We start from the raw sequence: 17,098 nt of genomic DNA on the forward strand, positions 1-17,098 counted from the left end.
GGGGGGGGGGGGGCACAAGCGGGAGGCAAGCTCGATACGGGATAAATTGGCCAGAATCGGCTCGGGGAGGCTCTGCCCTCCGGGAGTTCGCCTTCCAGCTGTGGAGACAACCTTTAAGCAAATAGAAGCCGGTTCGACGGCAACGTCTAGTGGGAGAAAGGAGACACGCGGGGAAGACTTCCTGTAGTCCGGGACTATTAAGGAGCTGTGAGAGGCATCCCAGGCAGGGGGCACAGCCTGAGCAGAGGCTTGGAGATCAGTTTGGCTGGACCGCAGAGCGCAGGAGGGGAAGCGTACCAGGCAGTAAACCTGGAAAGCCAGGAAGGGGCTAGGCTGTGAAGGGCTCTGAATGTCGGGGTGAACAGCTTGTCTAGGGTCACACAAAGCTAACTGGGGCAGGACCCCCAATTCAAGCGCAGGCTGTTTCACCCCCATCTGGGAGCCCAAGAAGGTCACCCCACTCCCATTTTACAGAGGAGTAACCTGAAGTCCAGAGAATTTCATTGTCACGCAAGGGGTAAAGGACAGAGGCAGGATTTGAACCCTGGGTCTGGAGCTAGCGCTTTTTCTATTGCCCCACGTGGCCTGGGCTCCCAGCCCTTAAGAAACAGTAACTAACATAGGTTAGTTACCACCTCCGCCCCTCTCCTCGGACTGGTTAAACAGCAACCAGCTTTGATCGACAGGGAGACCAACCAATAGGTACTCAGGAAGTTTCCCTCTGGCTCGCTGGGGGCGTGGCTTTTGGCCCATGGCCCCTCCCTGAGCAGTCTGTCCAATGACGGGAGGTAGAGCCGGGAGGGGGCGTTGCCCCGCGCGCAAGCTACCAATGGAGAGCAGGCAGGCGGGAGGCAGGGCCGGCTAGGGCTGGGCCGGGCAGCGGCGGGCGGGGAAGTCAGTTCGTCCGTCAGCCCGTCTGTCCGTCCGTCCGTCCGAGCTGAGCGGGCTGCGAAGGAGGCGCGGGAGGCCGGGAGCGGGCCGAGGCGGGCTGTCTGCGGCGCCGGGCCAAGGCTGAGGTGAGGCGCGGCGGTGGGGCAGGGCCAGGAGCCGTTGGGGCGGGGGCGCGCGGCTGGAGGCGGGGGAGGGGGCAACTCTGGCAAGCTCGGGGCGGGCACGAGCGCAGCCCCCTCCCGCCCCCCGCCCCCGCCGTGCGGCTGCGCTGCCTAGACGGTGCGGGGCTGGGACTGCCCCAAGGTCATCCGGCCGGGCGGCCGCAGGGGCGGGATTTGAACCCTGTTCCCTTCCCCCGGGGCCCGCAGTATAATGATTAATCGGGGCCTGGGCATTCCGGGAGGGGCTTCAGACGTGGTGCTAGGCTCCAAGAGGGGAAGGAGAGAGGGAAGGCCCGGCCTGCGGGGGCGGGGCCTCCCGGGGGTCAGTTTCATTCAGTTCCTGAAACTCCCTGCGGGGTCGGAGGAGGCGGAGAAAGTCATTTCCGTCTGTGGGGCTTGGGTGCCGGGTGCCAGGCACCGGTGGGGAGGGGGACGGGGCAGGACCCCTCCCGGTGAAGGGAATTAAGCGCCTGTATATGGGGTTGGCTTGGCCCTGGAACACGGTTGCCGGCAGGGCAGGGCCTCTTGGAGCTGGCCTTGTGGAGTGACCCTAAGGCAGTCACCTGACCCCCATCCCCCCCATCCCCACGTGGACTTCCGAGCAGGTGCGGGGCTGCGGGGGGGCGGGGAGCGGGTCAGGATGTGTCTACGCCGCCCCATACTCTATAGGTGCAGAGGTAGACTGTAAAATCCGCTGGTAATTGCGATAGAGCTAGTCCACGTATTCATGTGCCCGCTTCAGTGTATCTCAGATGTAACTCTGTGTTGTCAGCTGTAAAGATGGGTTCTAGAAGTTCTAGACTCGAGCACGCACACATGTGAGATGGGACCCAGTAAATGGCAGCCCCCCTTACAGACTGGGGTGGGGTGGGGGGGTGCTTGTACACAGATCAGGACACACAGCCTGGAGAGTGATGGGGGGCACTTGTGGGAGTCACTTGAGAGGTCCCATAGGAAGGGATCCCAGGGGTGGGTCCTTCTGGCTGAGTGAGGGGCCAGATTTGGGGTGTGCGTGACCCTGGGTGAGAGGGGGGCGTGTGGGGAGCTGGAATCCTGAGAACCAGGCTGGCTCGTTTTCTGGCCCCTGGCCTTATTCTGCTTCGGTGGTTATCCCTTGCTCTCCCCCTCTTTCCCTGTTGGGGACACCCTCTCTCCCATGTGTGGGAGGGAGCCCAAGGCCTCCCCTGCTGTCAGTCCAGCGGGCTGGTGGGGAGAGGCTCAGGGGATAGACTGAGTGGGGGCCTTTCAGAGGCCTGGAATTTTCCTAAACTGCCTTTGAACCGCAGCTCAGGGTGCCCCCTCGGTCCTCCTCCAGCAGAGCTCCATTTCCTCCCCCCTCCACCCCCCTCCTGCTGTGGCTGCTGCCGTCATGGGGTGGGAACTGCAGGGACTAACCGCCTGTCCCCAGATTAGCTAAGCTTCAGGTCTGGGGAATAGTTTGGGACATTTCCTGACCCCAACCTGGACTGCATTTGGGGCAACAGAAGGAAGTCAGCCCTTTCAGGCGGAACAAGCCTTGGCACCCAACGAGGCCTCCTCCCTCTTCTTTTGCCCCCTTGCCACTCCTTCCACTTCCCTGGTGGCCCCTCCGAGGTCCCCACAGTGACCTGTTTGTCCTGCTTGGCCTGGGTTCTGGGCTCTCCCGAGAGAGCTGAGGAGCCTGAAGAATTCCAGCCCTTCAGCAGTGAGGAACATTGCTCCTTTGTCCCCTCCTCCTCCTCCTCCTCCGAGCCCCCGCTTGGCAGTTCCCCAAGGAGCTTGCATTGGCTGCCCTCTTGAAGGTTGCAGGAGGGCAGCCCTGGTGCCCGCCAGGAGCCTTCAGATTCCCGAGGCAGACTTGGACTCATCGGGCTCCTCCTCCAGCGCCTTCGGAGATTCCGTGTTCGCTTGCCAAGGTTCCCGTCCTTGTCTCCTCATTCAGTATAGGAAGCTTTTCTTCTGGGCTAATAGAAACCGAGGTCCCGAGCCTGCAGACTCCTCGGCAGCTTGTGCCAGGCAGGGCAGGAGGCTGGCAGCCCCGAAAGGTTCCCGGGGGGTGCAGGGCCGTTCAGTGGGATGATATTTGTTACTGGGGCGAGGCGACAGAACCCCGGCAAGCAGAGCAGTGAGTGGACGTCTCCCATCTTTCCCCTCTTCCAGAAGCCACGCAAGACTGGCTGTAACTGGAGTCTCACTCTTGGGTTCCCCAAGAAGGGTGGCCAGTCTTGGTCCTCTTGCCTGCAAGCTCCAGTGTTTGTTGTTTGTTAAGAGATAGCAGCCGGGGGAAGGGAGAGCCGGAGAGCCGGAGAGCCGGAGAGCCGGAGAGCGGCCGGCTTAGTTTTCAGGTGGTTAATGAGTGTTTTCAGTCGAGTTCCAGAAACCCGGTCAAGGTTACAGATGGCCAGGCCCCATCCCGGGGAGGGAGAGAAGGTGCGTTTGTTCCTTGAGCTCTTCTTCTCTTCGCTGGCTTTTTTCCTCTTAAAGGTACTTGTCTCTGGAGAGCTCTGTTTGACTCTGCCTCTTAGCCAGCGGCCAGACCCGCTGGCCCCGATAGGGACACGGCCACTTTCAGGAAATACTGCACGAGTGCCCGAGTTCCTTAACTTTGTTTTTTTTAAGCCCTTCCCTTCCATCTTGGCATCAATACTGTGTATTGGCAGAAGAGCGGTGAGGGCTAGGCAATGGGGGTCAAGTGACTTGCCCAGGGTCACACAGCCGGGAAGTGTCTGAGACCAGATTTGAACCCAGGACCTCCCGTCTCTAGGTCTGGCTCTCAATCCACTGAGTAGCCACATTTCTGGTTCCTTAGCACGTAATGCTCTGCTTGACTTCTTCTGTATTATTCAGCGTTCCTTGGTTCTGGCTATCTCTCCAGTCACACCGTGACCAAGATTGGGTTTCACTGTGGCCAGACAGATCCTGCAGGGAATGACCAGCTTGGCCCAAGGGAGAGTGCCCAAGAGTAGCAGCCCCGCAGTTAAGAAACGGGTCGTGCCTTCCACGGGTAAAGTAAGCCGGCCCTGGCTTAGAGCAGCGATTACGGACGTGCCTAAGTGTGAGGCTGTGATGGGGGAGCTTCCTGGGCCGGCCACGTGGGGAAAGCAGCCCTGGGATGTGCCCCGTGTGCCCAGGGCTCTTCTGTTTGGGCAGCCTCGGCCCAGCGATGTCGAGCGCCATTCACGGCCCCCATCCCTTAGCTCAAAAGAGAGCGTGAGGGGGTTCAGGCATTTTTAAGAAGTTTTATTTTTTTCCCATTTGTATAGAATAGCAGCTTCCAGCACAAACTTTCCCAAACTTTGAGATCCGGATTCCCTCCCTCTCTGCCTTCCCGACCCTCTCCCCGAGGTGGTGGGCAGCGTGGGCTGGGCCAGACCCACCATCACAGAGCCCAGAGTGACCCGGTCACAGTGTCGACACAACCGACACTTCCAAACGACTCCCTTAGAGGCACCATTCCCAGACGCGAGGAGGGTGCTGGGCACGGACCGAGCATCTGCCCTCCCCGAGGATGCTGGCGGCTGGGGGCAGGGGGAGGGATCCCAGGAGCCCGAGACGGTCTCTGTCCTCCCCCCGACGGCCCGGGCAGTATGTGCGAGTCAGAGAAAGTGAGTTCAGGGGTGGGCTTTGCCCCTCGCTGAGAGGAAGGAGAGGGGAGGAGGGGAGGCCCTTAGCAGGGCCAGCCTGTGGGGAGATGGAGGCGGCTCGGGAGGGAGAGGCCTTCGGATGTGGCCGTTGGGACATCTTTGGTGCTTGGTTTGTAGGAGAATTAAGGAAATAGACGTCCTTCCCTTTGCCGCTGAGGGGGGGCGTCAGCTTTGGAATAGCGGATGGCCGGGCGGGCGCCACTCATTTGTCAGGCAGAGGGAGAAGGGGACGACGGGTAGAGAAGGAGATGGGCGGGAAGCTGCCAGAGGGCTGTGGATGGACAGAGGCTCTCAAGGTCGCTGGTGCTAGTCTGGGCCTCAGCCATGGAATGGGGAGCCGGTGAGAGAAGACGCCGACATTGCCAAGGAGCAGCGGGGGGCCCGTCGAGATTAGGTAACAGCACGGTGCAGTCAGCCCGCCTGACGCCTTTGGGTGGCGTCCAGGGTCTGTTGAGCACCGTGGGAGAAGGATTGGGACCCCAGATGGTGGCGGTGGCATGGGCCGAGGACGGTGGCGTCCCCTTGAGGGGGCAGGAATATGGGTAGAGAAAAAGGAGGACCTGGCAGGGGCGCGAGAGGGCAGGAGAGCGAGGGATGGCCGTGGGGGGAGAGGCAGGCCAAGGCAGGGGCGCGACAAGGGAAGCTGAGCGCGAGATCGTGGGGTGGTCAGAGCTGTCTGGGAGATGCTGAGATCTGAGCCGGGCCGACTCCTGCCTGGTGGGATGAAAGTCAGGCACGATGAAGAGGCGGAACTGAGTGGGGAGCCAGGGCCGCCCCACCCCCACCCCATCGGGGTCCCCCGGGATGAGAGCAGGGCTGGCTGTGGACCATGAGGCTGCCCGGCTCCTTCAGAGAGGAGGCTAGTGCTGGGCTCAGGCCTCCGAAGAGGACACACTGACCCAAAGAGCCTGTGGGAGTGGCCGCGAGCGCCCAGGACACGCTGGCTCTGGCAGCGGGTCAGTCTGTAGCGCTGGGACCTCCGCCTCAGTAAGTGTAGGCTGGCCCTTTGGTTTTTGCTTTTTTAAAGGCCTCCCTTTCATCTTGGACTCAACACTAGTTATTGGTCTCAAGGCAGAGGAGTGCTAAGGGCTATGCAAATAGGGTTAAGTGACTTGCCCAGGGTCACCCAGCTAGGAGGTGTGTGAATTCAGATTTGAACCCAGGACTCCCAACTCCAGGCCACTAGGCCACTTAGCTGCCCTTTGGTGCAGTTTTTAAGACAGTTTTTCGATACTGGTCCTTCCTTTATTTTCTTCTTCCGATTCCTTCCTTCCTTGGGAATAAAGAAAACCATTGAAATGACTCCTGCCAGCATCAAGCCCTATGAGCTGGCAGTTACGCCCACATTCCTCCATGCTGTTTTCGGAGGCATCCATGCTAACCGGCCCGTGTCTGGGCCGCTTCTTAGCTCTTACGGTGAGTGAGCTCTCGAGGGGGGCAGGGGTGCCGGGGGGCACCGAAGGGGGGAGGTTAGGAAGTATGAGGCAGGTGACGGTGGGGGGAGGGAAATGAGCAGCTCTCAGGGGTAGCCCGTCTACATCCTTTAGGCCAAGGAGGAGCCATCAGAGCTTCTTCACCGTCCAGAGGATTTGGGGCAGTTCCTCTGGCGGGACCTTCTTCTGTATCGTGTTAGCGGCGATGGCTGTGGCTCTTGGAAGATCTAGGATCGCCGGGCAGCCAAAGGCTTTCGGAGTCAGGTCTAGGGAATAAAGTCGGGTGGGAGCAGACGCAGCCAGGGAACGGACTGGTGGAGAGTCAGAGAGGACGAAGCTCTGCTCGGTCGGAAAGGAGACGGGCAGCTTTCATCGGCCGTAAGCCCTGACCTCTAGAATCTCCATTTCAAGAATGGATCGGAACTGATTTGTCCTTTGAAAACCTCATTTTAAGTGACTTTTCTTTCTTTCGAAACTTTGCTTTCCGTCTTAGAATTCATACGAAGTGTTGGTTTCTCTTTCTTTTAACACCCTCAAAACCTATTTATTTGAATCCATACATGAAAAGAGCCATAATATTCGGTCTTCTCATTTTCACAGAAGAGTAAAGGCAAAAGAGAAGAAATACTGAATTCAAGGACTTGGAACTTATAAGTAGGACATTGAGAATCGAATACAATAAGCTCTTTTTTCATCAGGGATTTTTTTATGTTTATTTTATTTATTTTTATTTATTTTTTCTACTAATTAATTAATTAATTGAGACTATTTTTTCCATGGTTCCATGATTCATGTTCTTTCCCTCTCCTCCTCCCTATTCCCTCCTTTAGCCAATGAGCAATTCCACTGGGTTTTATATGTATCATTGATCAAGACCTATTTCCATATCATTAATATTTGCAACAGAGTGATTATTTAGAGCAGTGATGGGCAAACTACAGTCCGCTGGCCAGATGTGGCCTCCTGAAATGTTTTATCCACTACTTGACATCATCCCTAATCTGATGAATCCAATGAGTAGGATACAATACAATGAAACTTTGAAAGAGTTGCCTTAGAAACAGACTGACAGATGAGCATTTCCTTTCCTTTGGCCCCTTTAAAAAGTTTGCCCATCACTGGTTTAGAGTCTACGTCCCCAGTCATGTCCCCATCAAATCATGTGATCAAGCAAATGTTTTTCATCTGTTTTTCTACTCCCACAGTTCTTTCTCTGGATGTGGAAAGCGTTCTTTCTCCTAAATTCCTCAGAATTGCTGCTGGTAGAAAAGTCAGTTACATTCTATTGTACTACAATGTATCCGTCTCTGTGTACAATGTTCTCCCGGTTCTGCTCCTTTCACTCTGCATCAGTTCATGGAGGTCTTTCCAGTTCACATGGAATTCCTCCAGTTCATTATTACTATTAGCACAAAAGTATTCCATCACCAGCATATACCACAGTTTGTTCAGCCATTCCCCAATCAATGGACACTCCCTTATTTTCCAATTTTTTGCCACCACCAAGAGTGTGGCTATGAATATTTTTGTACAAGTCTTTTTCCTTATGATCTCTTTAGGGTACAAACCCAGCAGTGGTATGGCTGGATCAAAGGGCAGGCATTCTTTTAGTGCTCTTTGGGCATAGTTCCAAATTGCCCTCCAGAATGGTTGGATCAATTCACAACTCCACCAGCAATGTATTAGCGTCCCAATTTTGCTACATCCCCTCCAACATTTATTACTTTCCTTTGCTGTCATATTAGCCAATCTGCTAGATGTGAAGTGGTACCTCAGAGTTGTTTTGATTTGCATTTCTCTGATTATAAGACATTTAGAACACTTTTTCATGTGCTTATTGATAGTTTTGATTTCTTTATCTGAAACTTCATATCCCTTGCACATTTATCAATTGGGGAATGGCTTGATTTTTTTGTACAATTGACTTAGCTCCTTATAAATTTGAGGAATTAGATCTTTGTCAGAGTTTTTTGTTATAAAGATTTTTTCCCTATTTGTTGCTTCCCTTCTAATTTTGATTGATTGTACAAAAACTTTTTAATTTAAAGTAATCAAAATTATTCATTTTATATTTTGTAATATTTTCTATCTCTTGCTTGGTCTTAAATTCCTTCCTTTCCCATAGATCTGACAGGTATACTATTCTGTGTTCAGCTAATTTACTTATAGTTTCCTTCTTTATATTTTAAGTCATTCACCCATTCTGAATTTATCTTGGTGTAGGGTGTGAGATGTTGATCTAGACCCAATCTCTCCCAAACTGTTTTCCAATTTTCCTGGCAGTTTTTGTCAAATAATGGATTTTTGTTCCAAAAGCTGGGATCTTTGGGTTTATTGTACACTATCTTGCTGAGGACATTTACCCCAAGTCTGTTCCATTGATCCTCCCTTCTGTCTCTTAGCCAGTACTATATTGTTTTGATGACTGCTGCTTTATAGTACAGTTTAATATCTGGTACTGCTAGGCCACCTTCCTTCATATTTTTTTCTTCATTATTTCCCTTGATATTCTTGATCTTTTATTCTTCCAAATGAACTTTGTTCATTAATTAAAAAATTAGCTTAATTTTTTCTAATTCAGTAAAACATTTTCTTGGTAGTTTGGTAGGTATGGCATTAAGTAAATTAATTTGGGTAGGATGGTCATTTTTATTATGTTGGCTCATCCTACCCATGAGCACTCAATGTTTTTCCAATTGTTTAGATAGTTTTAATTGTTTGGAAAGTGTTTTGTAGTTATGTTCGTATAATTCCTGTGTTTGTCTTGGCAGAGAGATTCCTGAGTATTTTATATTGTCTAGGGTGATTTTAAATGGTGTTTCTCTTTCTACCTCTTGCTGCTGTGATGTGTTGGAAATATATAGAAATGCTGATGATTTATGTGGGTTTATTTTGTATCCTGCAACTTTGCTAAAGTTGTTGATTATTTCTACCAGCCTCTTAGTTGATTCTCTAGGATTTTTTAAGTAGACCATCATTTCATCTGCAAAGAGTGATAGCTTAGTCTCCTCTTTGCCCACTTTGATACCTTCAATTTCTTTTTCTTCTCTAATTGCTACAGCTAGTGTTTCTAGTACAATGTTAAATAATAGTGGTGATAATGGACATCTGTGTTTCACTCCTGAGCTTATTGGGAAGGCTCAAAGTATTGGTTTCTAAGACAGGAGAGCAGTAAGGGCTAATAATGGACGTTAAGTGACTTCCCCAGGGCCTTGGCCAGGAAGTGTCTGAGGTTAGGTGATTCGAATCCAGGACCTCTCATCTCTAGGCCTGGCTCTATCCACAGAGACACTTTGTTCCTGTACTCATGGTACATTTGTTTCATTTTCCAGAGGTGCAGATGACTTCCCAGCTAACTATAAAACTGTGCCAACTAGTCTTTATCTAACACATGGATTCCCCATCATTTCCTCTCTCATTGTTTATCTTTGAGGGATTTCCCTGTGGTAGTTCAGAGCGTCCTGGTTAACTTTGTTTCCTTTATTGGTGATTGAGAGCGTTTTCTCATCTGTTTGCTGACAGCCTGGGAGGCTTCCATTGCAATTGCCTGTTCATATCCTTGACCGTTTCTTTGTCTATCAGGGATGTTGCTGAATGTCCACACTTCGGGCCGTTTGTTTGTGTATCTAGGAAACGAGAACTCGGTCAGAGATGTTGGTTGCAGTTTTTTTCCCTTCTGATTTTTCTCTGTTAAATTGGTTTAGGCAAGAACTGTCCAGAATCTTCCATTTCATCTTGTGTGCTCGTCCCGTCGCTCGATTACTCCCCAACTCCCCGTCTAAACATCCTAAAGGATCTCGGTTGCTCCTTTCATTTGTCCCCATCTTATGCTGGGCCCATTCGGAGTTTCCCCTGGTGCGGCGTGTGAGGGGCTGCTCCGAACCTAATTTCTGCCACTGATGTCTAGTTTTCCCAGCAGTTCTGTCAGATGATGAGCCTTTGCCCAGGAGCTGGGACCTTTGCGTTGTCAAGGAATATTTCATTAGGAGAGAAAGCTTGTTCCGTAGCTACAAACGCCGTTTTCTGAAGCCACACACGTGTTCTGGTCGGCAGGCAGAAGGTGTCTCCTTTTGCCTTTTCTTTGCCATATTGGCCCGGGGTCAAACTTGTGACCGGGAAACCTTTGCATTCTGGAGGACTTTGTCAGCTAACTGAACGCCTGTCTCGTAATTGCCAATTGCATTTGGGAAACTTCTGAGAGAACCGTCTCCTGAACAGCCCCAAATCTTTCTGGATTCCTCTGGGGCCTGTCCAAGAAGCGCCTCCTTCGGGCCTGCCCCCCGTCCTGGGGTTCAGAGGAGATGCGGGGCCCTGCTTTGGTTTTCTTGTGGGAAAGTCGGAGGCCTGAGCCTGTGCCAAGACGCGAGAGGAGTCGTTTCCACCCCATGTTTGACAGCCCGGTGCCTTTCGGCTTGTCAACTGATTTTTCAACTCCATTCCTAGTTCCTCAATTTATTAATAGCAATCCAGAGAGTTAGTGGGCCGCAGAGGAGTCCAGCCTCGGAGGCAGTAGGAAGCACTCGAGGGAACACCGGGCATGCAGCTCCCGGATCTGGGTTCCAATCCCGCCTCGGTGCACATTCCCTTTGTGATGTGGGACAAGTTTCCCAGACTCCTCGGCCTGGATCCTGAAAGGCCTGATGTTGAGGCCCCCCGGGGTCTCCCCGGGCTGGACACAGGCTTGTCGTGGGCGTCCTCGGAGGGGATTTCTTGAGCCTTCCAACGGCCGACCTCAGGGCAGCATTTGAGAGCGCTCGGCCTGGATCCAGCAGTATCGCGGAGGGAAGAGTTGAGATGGCCCAGAGGAAAAGGGCTCAAGTCCTGCTCAGGTGTGCGATTGGGGCAGGGAGGGATGGACGTCGCTGTAGCCCAGCCCGTAGCGGAGAGGCTAACTCTGGCGTCCTTCTGTCTTGGGGGCCCACCAAGCGCGGGCACGGGCGGAAGCGGCAGGCCTAGTGTTGGGGGAGCAGAACTCCACCAGCAGGAATGTGGGGTTCCGTCACTGATTTGGATGAGGAGCCCAAAGAGCAGCTTCAGCCCTTCCTCGGCTCATCGCGCCATGTTGGGTTGGTCATTTTCTCCTTCTGAGCCGAGATTTTGAACGTGGCGTCTGAGTGTGGCTTTGACGCTGCTGTTTCGGTCTCGGAGGTTTCCTCGCTCGTCCTCTCTATCTTAGTTATGTGATACAAAAGGAGATTCTGGGAAGAGGTCTGGTGGCTTCAGCAGCCTGCCGCCCCGGGGGTCTTGGACACCAAAGGGGGAGCCTCTAGGCGTCCGGGGACAGGCTGGTCTCTTGGCGGCTCTAAGGGTCTGGGAGTGGACGTTCTCCTCCGCCTCGGTGGCCTCCCCCCAGTTTGGGAGCTCTTTGAGCCAGATCGCTGTGGAGCTCCGGGAGGTGGTCCTTCCCGGGAAGCTCGGATCCTCGGCTCACATTTGGCTCGTGCTCAAGACTCGGATCCCCGGAAGCTCCTCTTCCGTCAGCACTTGAGGTCGTGAGAACAGATCCTCGGAGGACATTCGTAGTGCTCTGACGAAGCCGGGCACCTCTGGGGGACAGCAGGAGACAGACGTCAACTAGTGGGTGACTTTATTTATTTATTTGTTTGTTTGTTTGTTTGTTTTTAAGAATTTTTTTTAAACCCTTCACTTCTGTGCATTGGCTCCAAGGCAGAAGAGCAGTAAGGGTGGGCGATGGGGGTCAAGTGACTTGTCCAGGGTCCTCAGTGGAAATGACCGTCTCTCCATGTGGGCGCGAGGCCTGCCTCCGGGGAGCCTCCACTCTCCAGGAGAGGAACCAAGAAGAGCTCGCTCCTAAGGAAGGGACCTCCGGAGAGGCCGGGACGGTGCGCCTAGAAGGAGGGGGGAAGGCAGGCCGGGCAGGCCTTGAACAAATTTCATTCTGGAGGCATTTGGGAGCGAGCGAGCGAGCGAGCGTGTTTTCTCTTCTGGATGGGGAGAGGGCGGGCGGCACGGTCTTCTCTGAGGCGATTTTTAACAAACAAACAAATGGCTTTTTTTCAACAGCTGAGCCCGTCATTTTCTCTCCTCTGTCGTAGGTGGAGGAGACGCTAGAAGCAGGGGAGCCCACCACGAGGCTCTGGGCAGAAGTCTGGGTTGAGGGGACCGAAGGCTGGAAGCGGGGAGCGTGTGGAGGCGGGTCAGGAGCAGAGAAGGGGCTCCCGGGGTGCACCTGGTGGGGGCTGTGGTGGGCAGCACAGTGAGACGCCGGCATCTGCCCGCACGGGATTGGCACTGGATCGAGCTCCCGCGTGGCTGCTGTCGGTCCGGAATTCGTGCCGTCACCTCATTGACGGGCGTCCTTGGGATGACGTGTTCTGCGTGCGGGAATTGTCCAGATTACTGCTGCTAATCCCCCTACAGGCCCACTCAGCTAATGGGCTAATTGGCTCCGGGAAACTGCCTTGAGATGAAGCGCCGTGACGGGGGAGAGTCGGTTCCGGAGAAAGGCAGTAAGAACAAGTGAATCAATAGTAAGCAGATGTTGCAGGCTCAAGTCTTAGCCCAGATTCTCGGGGACCACAAGTTGTGAATTGGAGCCATCAGCAAGTTGGGGTGCTCTGGGGGAGGGAAGGATTTGGGTGAGCGGAACGATTGGGGGGCCAGCCTTCACCTGTCCTTTCTAAACTTGCCAGTCTTTCATGACTTACAAGTTTAGCACCAGTGTGGCTTTGATTTAAGAATTAAATTGAAATGCCGTCAGATCCCCGGTTTGAGAGCATTTTCATATACTCGAACTATATGCCGAGAGCGTCTCCAAGGTGCCAGACGACGTTGTTAGCTGCCAGATGTGGCTTTTATTCACACTGCTACGAGCTCTGCAGAGATTGGGCAAGTTCTGGCCTCCGATCTCTGCTGACTTACTGTGGATTTCAGAGTTATTGTATGTGCCAGAACTCGAAGTCCCTTTCGTGGGCCCCATTTTGCTTGTTAACTAAAGGATCTTAATACGTCCAGGAAAGCTGGCTTGTGCAGCCTGTCCAAGCGGCTCCTTCCTCTGCCTTGATTCTCCATCCCCTGGCCCAGGCCCTCTGTCCCATCTTCTCCACCTCCGTCTCTCGCTCTTGTTTTCCTGGCTCGGGTCCAGTCCCGGCATCTGCATGGAGGCCCGTGCCTCCTCCACGATTAGACTGTAAGCTCCTGGCAGGCAGGGCCTGTTCCTCCTCGTCCTTTGTCTCCCTGGCCCAGAGGGGTGCTCATCGGAGCCTTGGCCCACTGTCCGAGTCTGGCCCTCCGTGCCCTGGCGCCGGGCTGGGGGGCACCCACAAGCTTGGGCGTTCAGTCGGCGTTGTACTCCTCTGAGAGAGCGTTTCCCCAGGACTTTTTAGGTTGGGGCCAAAGTTTTACTTCTCTGTCTTTGGCAAATTGCTTTCCTTTCTTTCCTCGCCTGCACTCCCCGCTCCGGGAAGGAGCACGTCAGACTGGACACCTGCTGAGGGGGGCCAGAACTCGGAGCTTCCTGCTGAGGGGGGCCAGAACTCGGAGCTTCCTGGCGTCGTACAAATGAACCGTCAAGTGCTCCAAGGCCTCCGAGCCCTCTCAGAGCCCGCATTCTCCCCGGGAGGGCCAAGGCAGCCCTTCCTTCTGCTCCCATTTTTCCCATGAAGCCACTGCCAGGGGCCCATCGAGCGTGCCAGCCGTCGTCCTTGATTTCTCCTAGAAAGCCGAGCTTGCCGGGCTCTCCAGGACCAGAAGGAAGAGAGGGATTCTGGGAGGCGGAAGCCAGGCCCGGGACACATCCAGGCCCGGCCCTCTTTGTTCCCCGGTTCCTTGTGATGATCGTTCTCCCTGCCCCCCCCCCATATTTCTGCGATTGCGTTGAAGTCGCCCAGCATCCAGAAGATGTAGATTTACCCTGGAGAGGGCGTCTTCGTGCCCAGCTGCTCCCCTGCAGCACCTCCTGCGGCACCCGTCCGATGCAGAGTACAGGCGGCCACACTGAAGAGTGGGGCCCCTTCTGGAGCCTCCTAGGACAAAGCTGAAGAGCCGGCGGGTCTCAGCCCGGGGCCTGTTCCTCCTCGCACGACAAGCGGTCAGGCACCGGGCATTGCCCGTGTGCCAGGCGCTGTGCTGGAAAATGGGTGCCACATTGTAAGTGGCCCAAACAAGGAGGGACCCGAAGAGGATGTGGGTGGAATGTGTAGGCAGACCTGGTGAGTCATCCCTCCTCCATCCCCGGAATGCGTGTCTGTGGCAGTAACTTCTGGAATGTGAGGCTGGGGAGCGGCCGGGCACCTGCACGTCGCAGAAGCGCTGATCAGGGGTTAGGCGGGGGGCCTGCGGCGGGTGGCGCGATCCTGTCGGAGGTGGGCGGGTGGCAGAGCTCCCCTGCTGGGGTCAGGCCCCGGCGGGCCGGCGGAGGACGCTTTGGCCACTTGCTTAATGAGATCGTCGGCATTTGTCGACGCGGTTGTTAAGAGGAAATCTCTCGCTACCACAGACTAGAGCAGACATTTTCTCTGATTTGGGCCCACATTTCTTGGGGTTCGAAACGCTTTTGTTCACGGCACACTGTTCGTTATTAAGGATTCGGAGTGAAATAAGGCAGGTCCCTGCCTTCCAGGTCACTCTAACCGAGCTGGGGAACGGTGCAAGAAGGGAAGAGGAATTCCACACGTCCCCACATAAGGCTTCTGGACATTTCAGGAGGATCGAGGGTGCCGAGAGCGGCTGGAGAAATCCGGGAAGATTTCCTAGAGGAGGTGGCAGCCCAGCTTGGTTTTTAATTTTTTTTTAAATTTTAATAATTTTCCACATAAGTTTTCCAGAGTCGTCTGATCCATATTGTCTCCCCACCTTCTTCCCTGCCTCCTCCTGGCGCTGACAGGCCACCCGGTCCGGGTTATACGTGTATTATCACACAAAACATTTCCATACCATTCATTTTTGTGAGAGAAAAATCTCGTAAACAAGCGATAGAGCCTGTTCTCGTCTGCTTTCCTGCTCCTCCAGTTCTTTCTCTGGAGGTGGATTGAGAGCATTCTTGGTCCCAAGTCCCCCAGGATCGTCCCGGGCCGTCGGGTTGCTGTTGGCAGCAAAGTCTCTCCCCTTTGAGCGTCCCGCAGCGTTTCACTTTGTGTCCCGTGTTCTGGTTCTGCTCATGTCCCTCCGCATCAGCGCACGCTGCTCTTCCGGCTCTGCTAGGAAGCCTCCAGGTGGTCACCCCTTACAGCACAATAGTATCCCACGGTGACATCGCAGAGCACACTTGGCTCAGCCGTTCCCCAGGCCAGGGACCCCCCTCAGTTTCCAATTCTTTGCCGCCACAAGAAGCACAGTAGAAATACTTTTGTACGAGCAGGCCGATGCCCATTTTCCATCTCTGGGATACAGAGCCAGGAGTGGTATTCCCGGGTCACAAGGCACGCAGTCTTTTGTACCCTTCGAAGCCCCTCTAATCCTCGTTCTCCGTGGAAGGAACTGGGAAAGTTCTTTTGACCTTCAGAGCCCCGACCTACGGCGGGGAGACTTTTGCAGCAGTTCCTTAGCAAAACGACCTATTCTTGGGGCGGTGAAGTGGCTCAGTGGGAAGAGAGCGAGGCCTAGAGATGGGAGGTCCTAGCTGTGTGCCCCTGGCCAAGTCACTTAGCCCAGGGGAAGGCAAAGTTTACAAAAGAGCCGTCCTCTTTCCGTGTCTTGGGATATCGTGTTAGCTGAACCAGTGCGTTTGCTTCACAGAAGCGAGAAGCGATGAAGGTGCCCATCCTTAGAGGGCCCGTAGTCAGCCGAGCTCTTCAGATTCCGTCCCCCAGGACTTCCACGAACTGTCTGAAGCCACCTGATTAACACGCGCCCTCCTTTCCCTCTGACTTAGTTCTCTGTTGGGGAAAACCAGCCTGCTGGGCCCCTACCCTAACAGTCCGCAGTCCTAGAGCTGAGAGCAAAGTTCCAGGCCAGCGGCCTTCTTGGGAGGAAATGAAAAGGCCCCATCGCCACACAAGTGGAGTCGTGTGCCCGGGACCTCCGGCCAGCACCTCCGCCCGGCCCAGTGCCCGTCAGGCAGGAAGCCTTCATCCTGGCTTCAAGCACCTCACCTGATGGGGAGCTGACCCACAATTATCTCCTGGGGAAAGTCTTTCCTTTTCATGTCCTTCTGCCCTGGGGTGTGGGAGTGGGAGGGTGGCCTCCGCCCCATGCCTGGCCCCCCAGAGCTCTGCCAGAATTCATGGGGGGTGCTTTGGGATGCGGCCCAGTGACGGCATCCGGAGGAGCCGACATGATGGGTGGGTATGGCGTCCGTCCTTGGGGGGCTGCGGAGATCTGTCTTGGGCAGCTCTGGGACAGTCCTGGATACCAGCTCTGGGGCAGCTCCTCTTGCCACGGGCGTGCCAACAAAGGACAAATTGTGACTGGCCATGGGGCATCCTCCAGTGGGAGGAGGCTGCAGGAAGGAGCAAGCAGATTTCTCCCCTCATCCCCTCAGCCTCCCAGCTGGCCTCCCAGCCTCTGCACTCCCCCTGCGCCTTGTTGCCATGGATTTCCTAACACACAGGATGCCCGGGTCCTTCCCTGGCTCCGCGTGGCCTCCTGGGCTGTGTTTGATTGTAGTTGTGCTCTGGTGGTCCGGCCACATTGGCCTTCTGGTGGTTGCTCTCTCTCTGCCCCGCCACATGCGGACAGGCCCCTCAGAATCCCCAACTCCCTCCCACGTTCAGCTCCCAGGGGTGCAACTGCGGCCTTCCTGCCCCCTCTGGCTTCTGGGCTTCTAGGCGTGTGGCCTGGCTGGCCGGTGGTCGCAGTATTGGCCGCTGTGTTTGGAGAGATGGGGGACCGCTTAGGAGGCGATGGGCAGGTAGAGGGGAGTGGGGAGCAGGGCAGGACAGAGTGGGAGCTCATGGACAGCATTTTACAGAGCAGCTTCCAGGAATGCTAAGCTTTACCCTCATTTCACTGAGGAGTAAACACAGTTTCAAAGAACTTTTAAAAACCAGGAGTGATTAGCCCCCTCTTGGCATGATCCCGAGTATTCTGG

Source organism: Gracilinanus agilis, chromosome 5 (assembly GCF_016433145.1).
Source record: "Gracilinanus agilis isolate LMUSP501 chromosome 5, AgileGrace, whole genome shotgun sequence".
In the NCBI taxonomy this organism is placed as follows: domain Eukaryota; kingdom Metazoa; phylum Chordata; class Mammalia; order Didelphimorphia; family Didelphidae; genus Gracilinanus; species Gracilinanus agilis.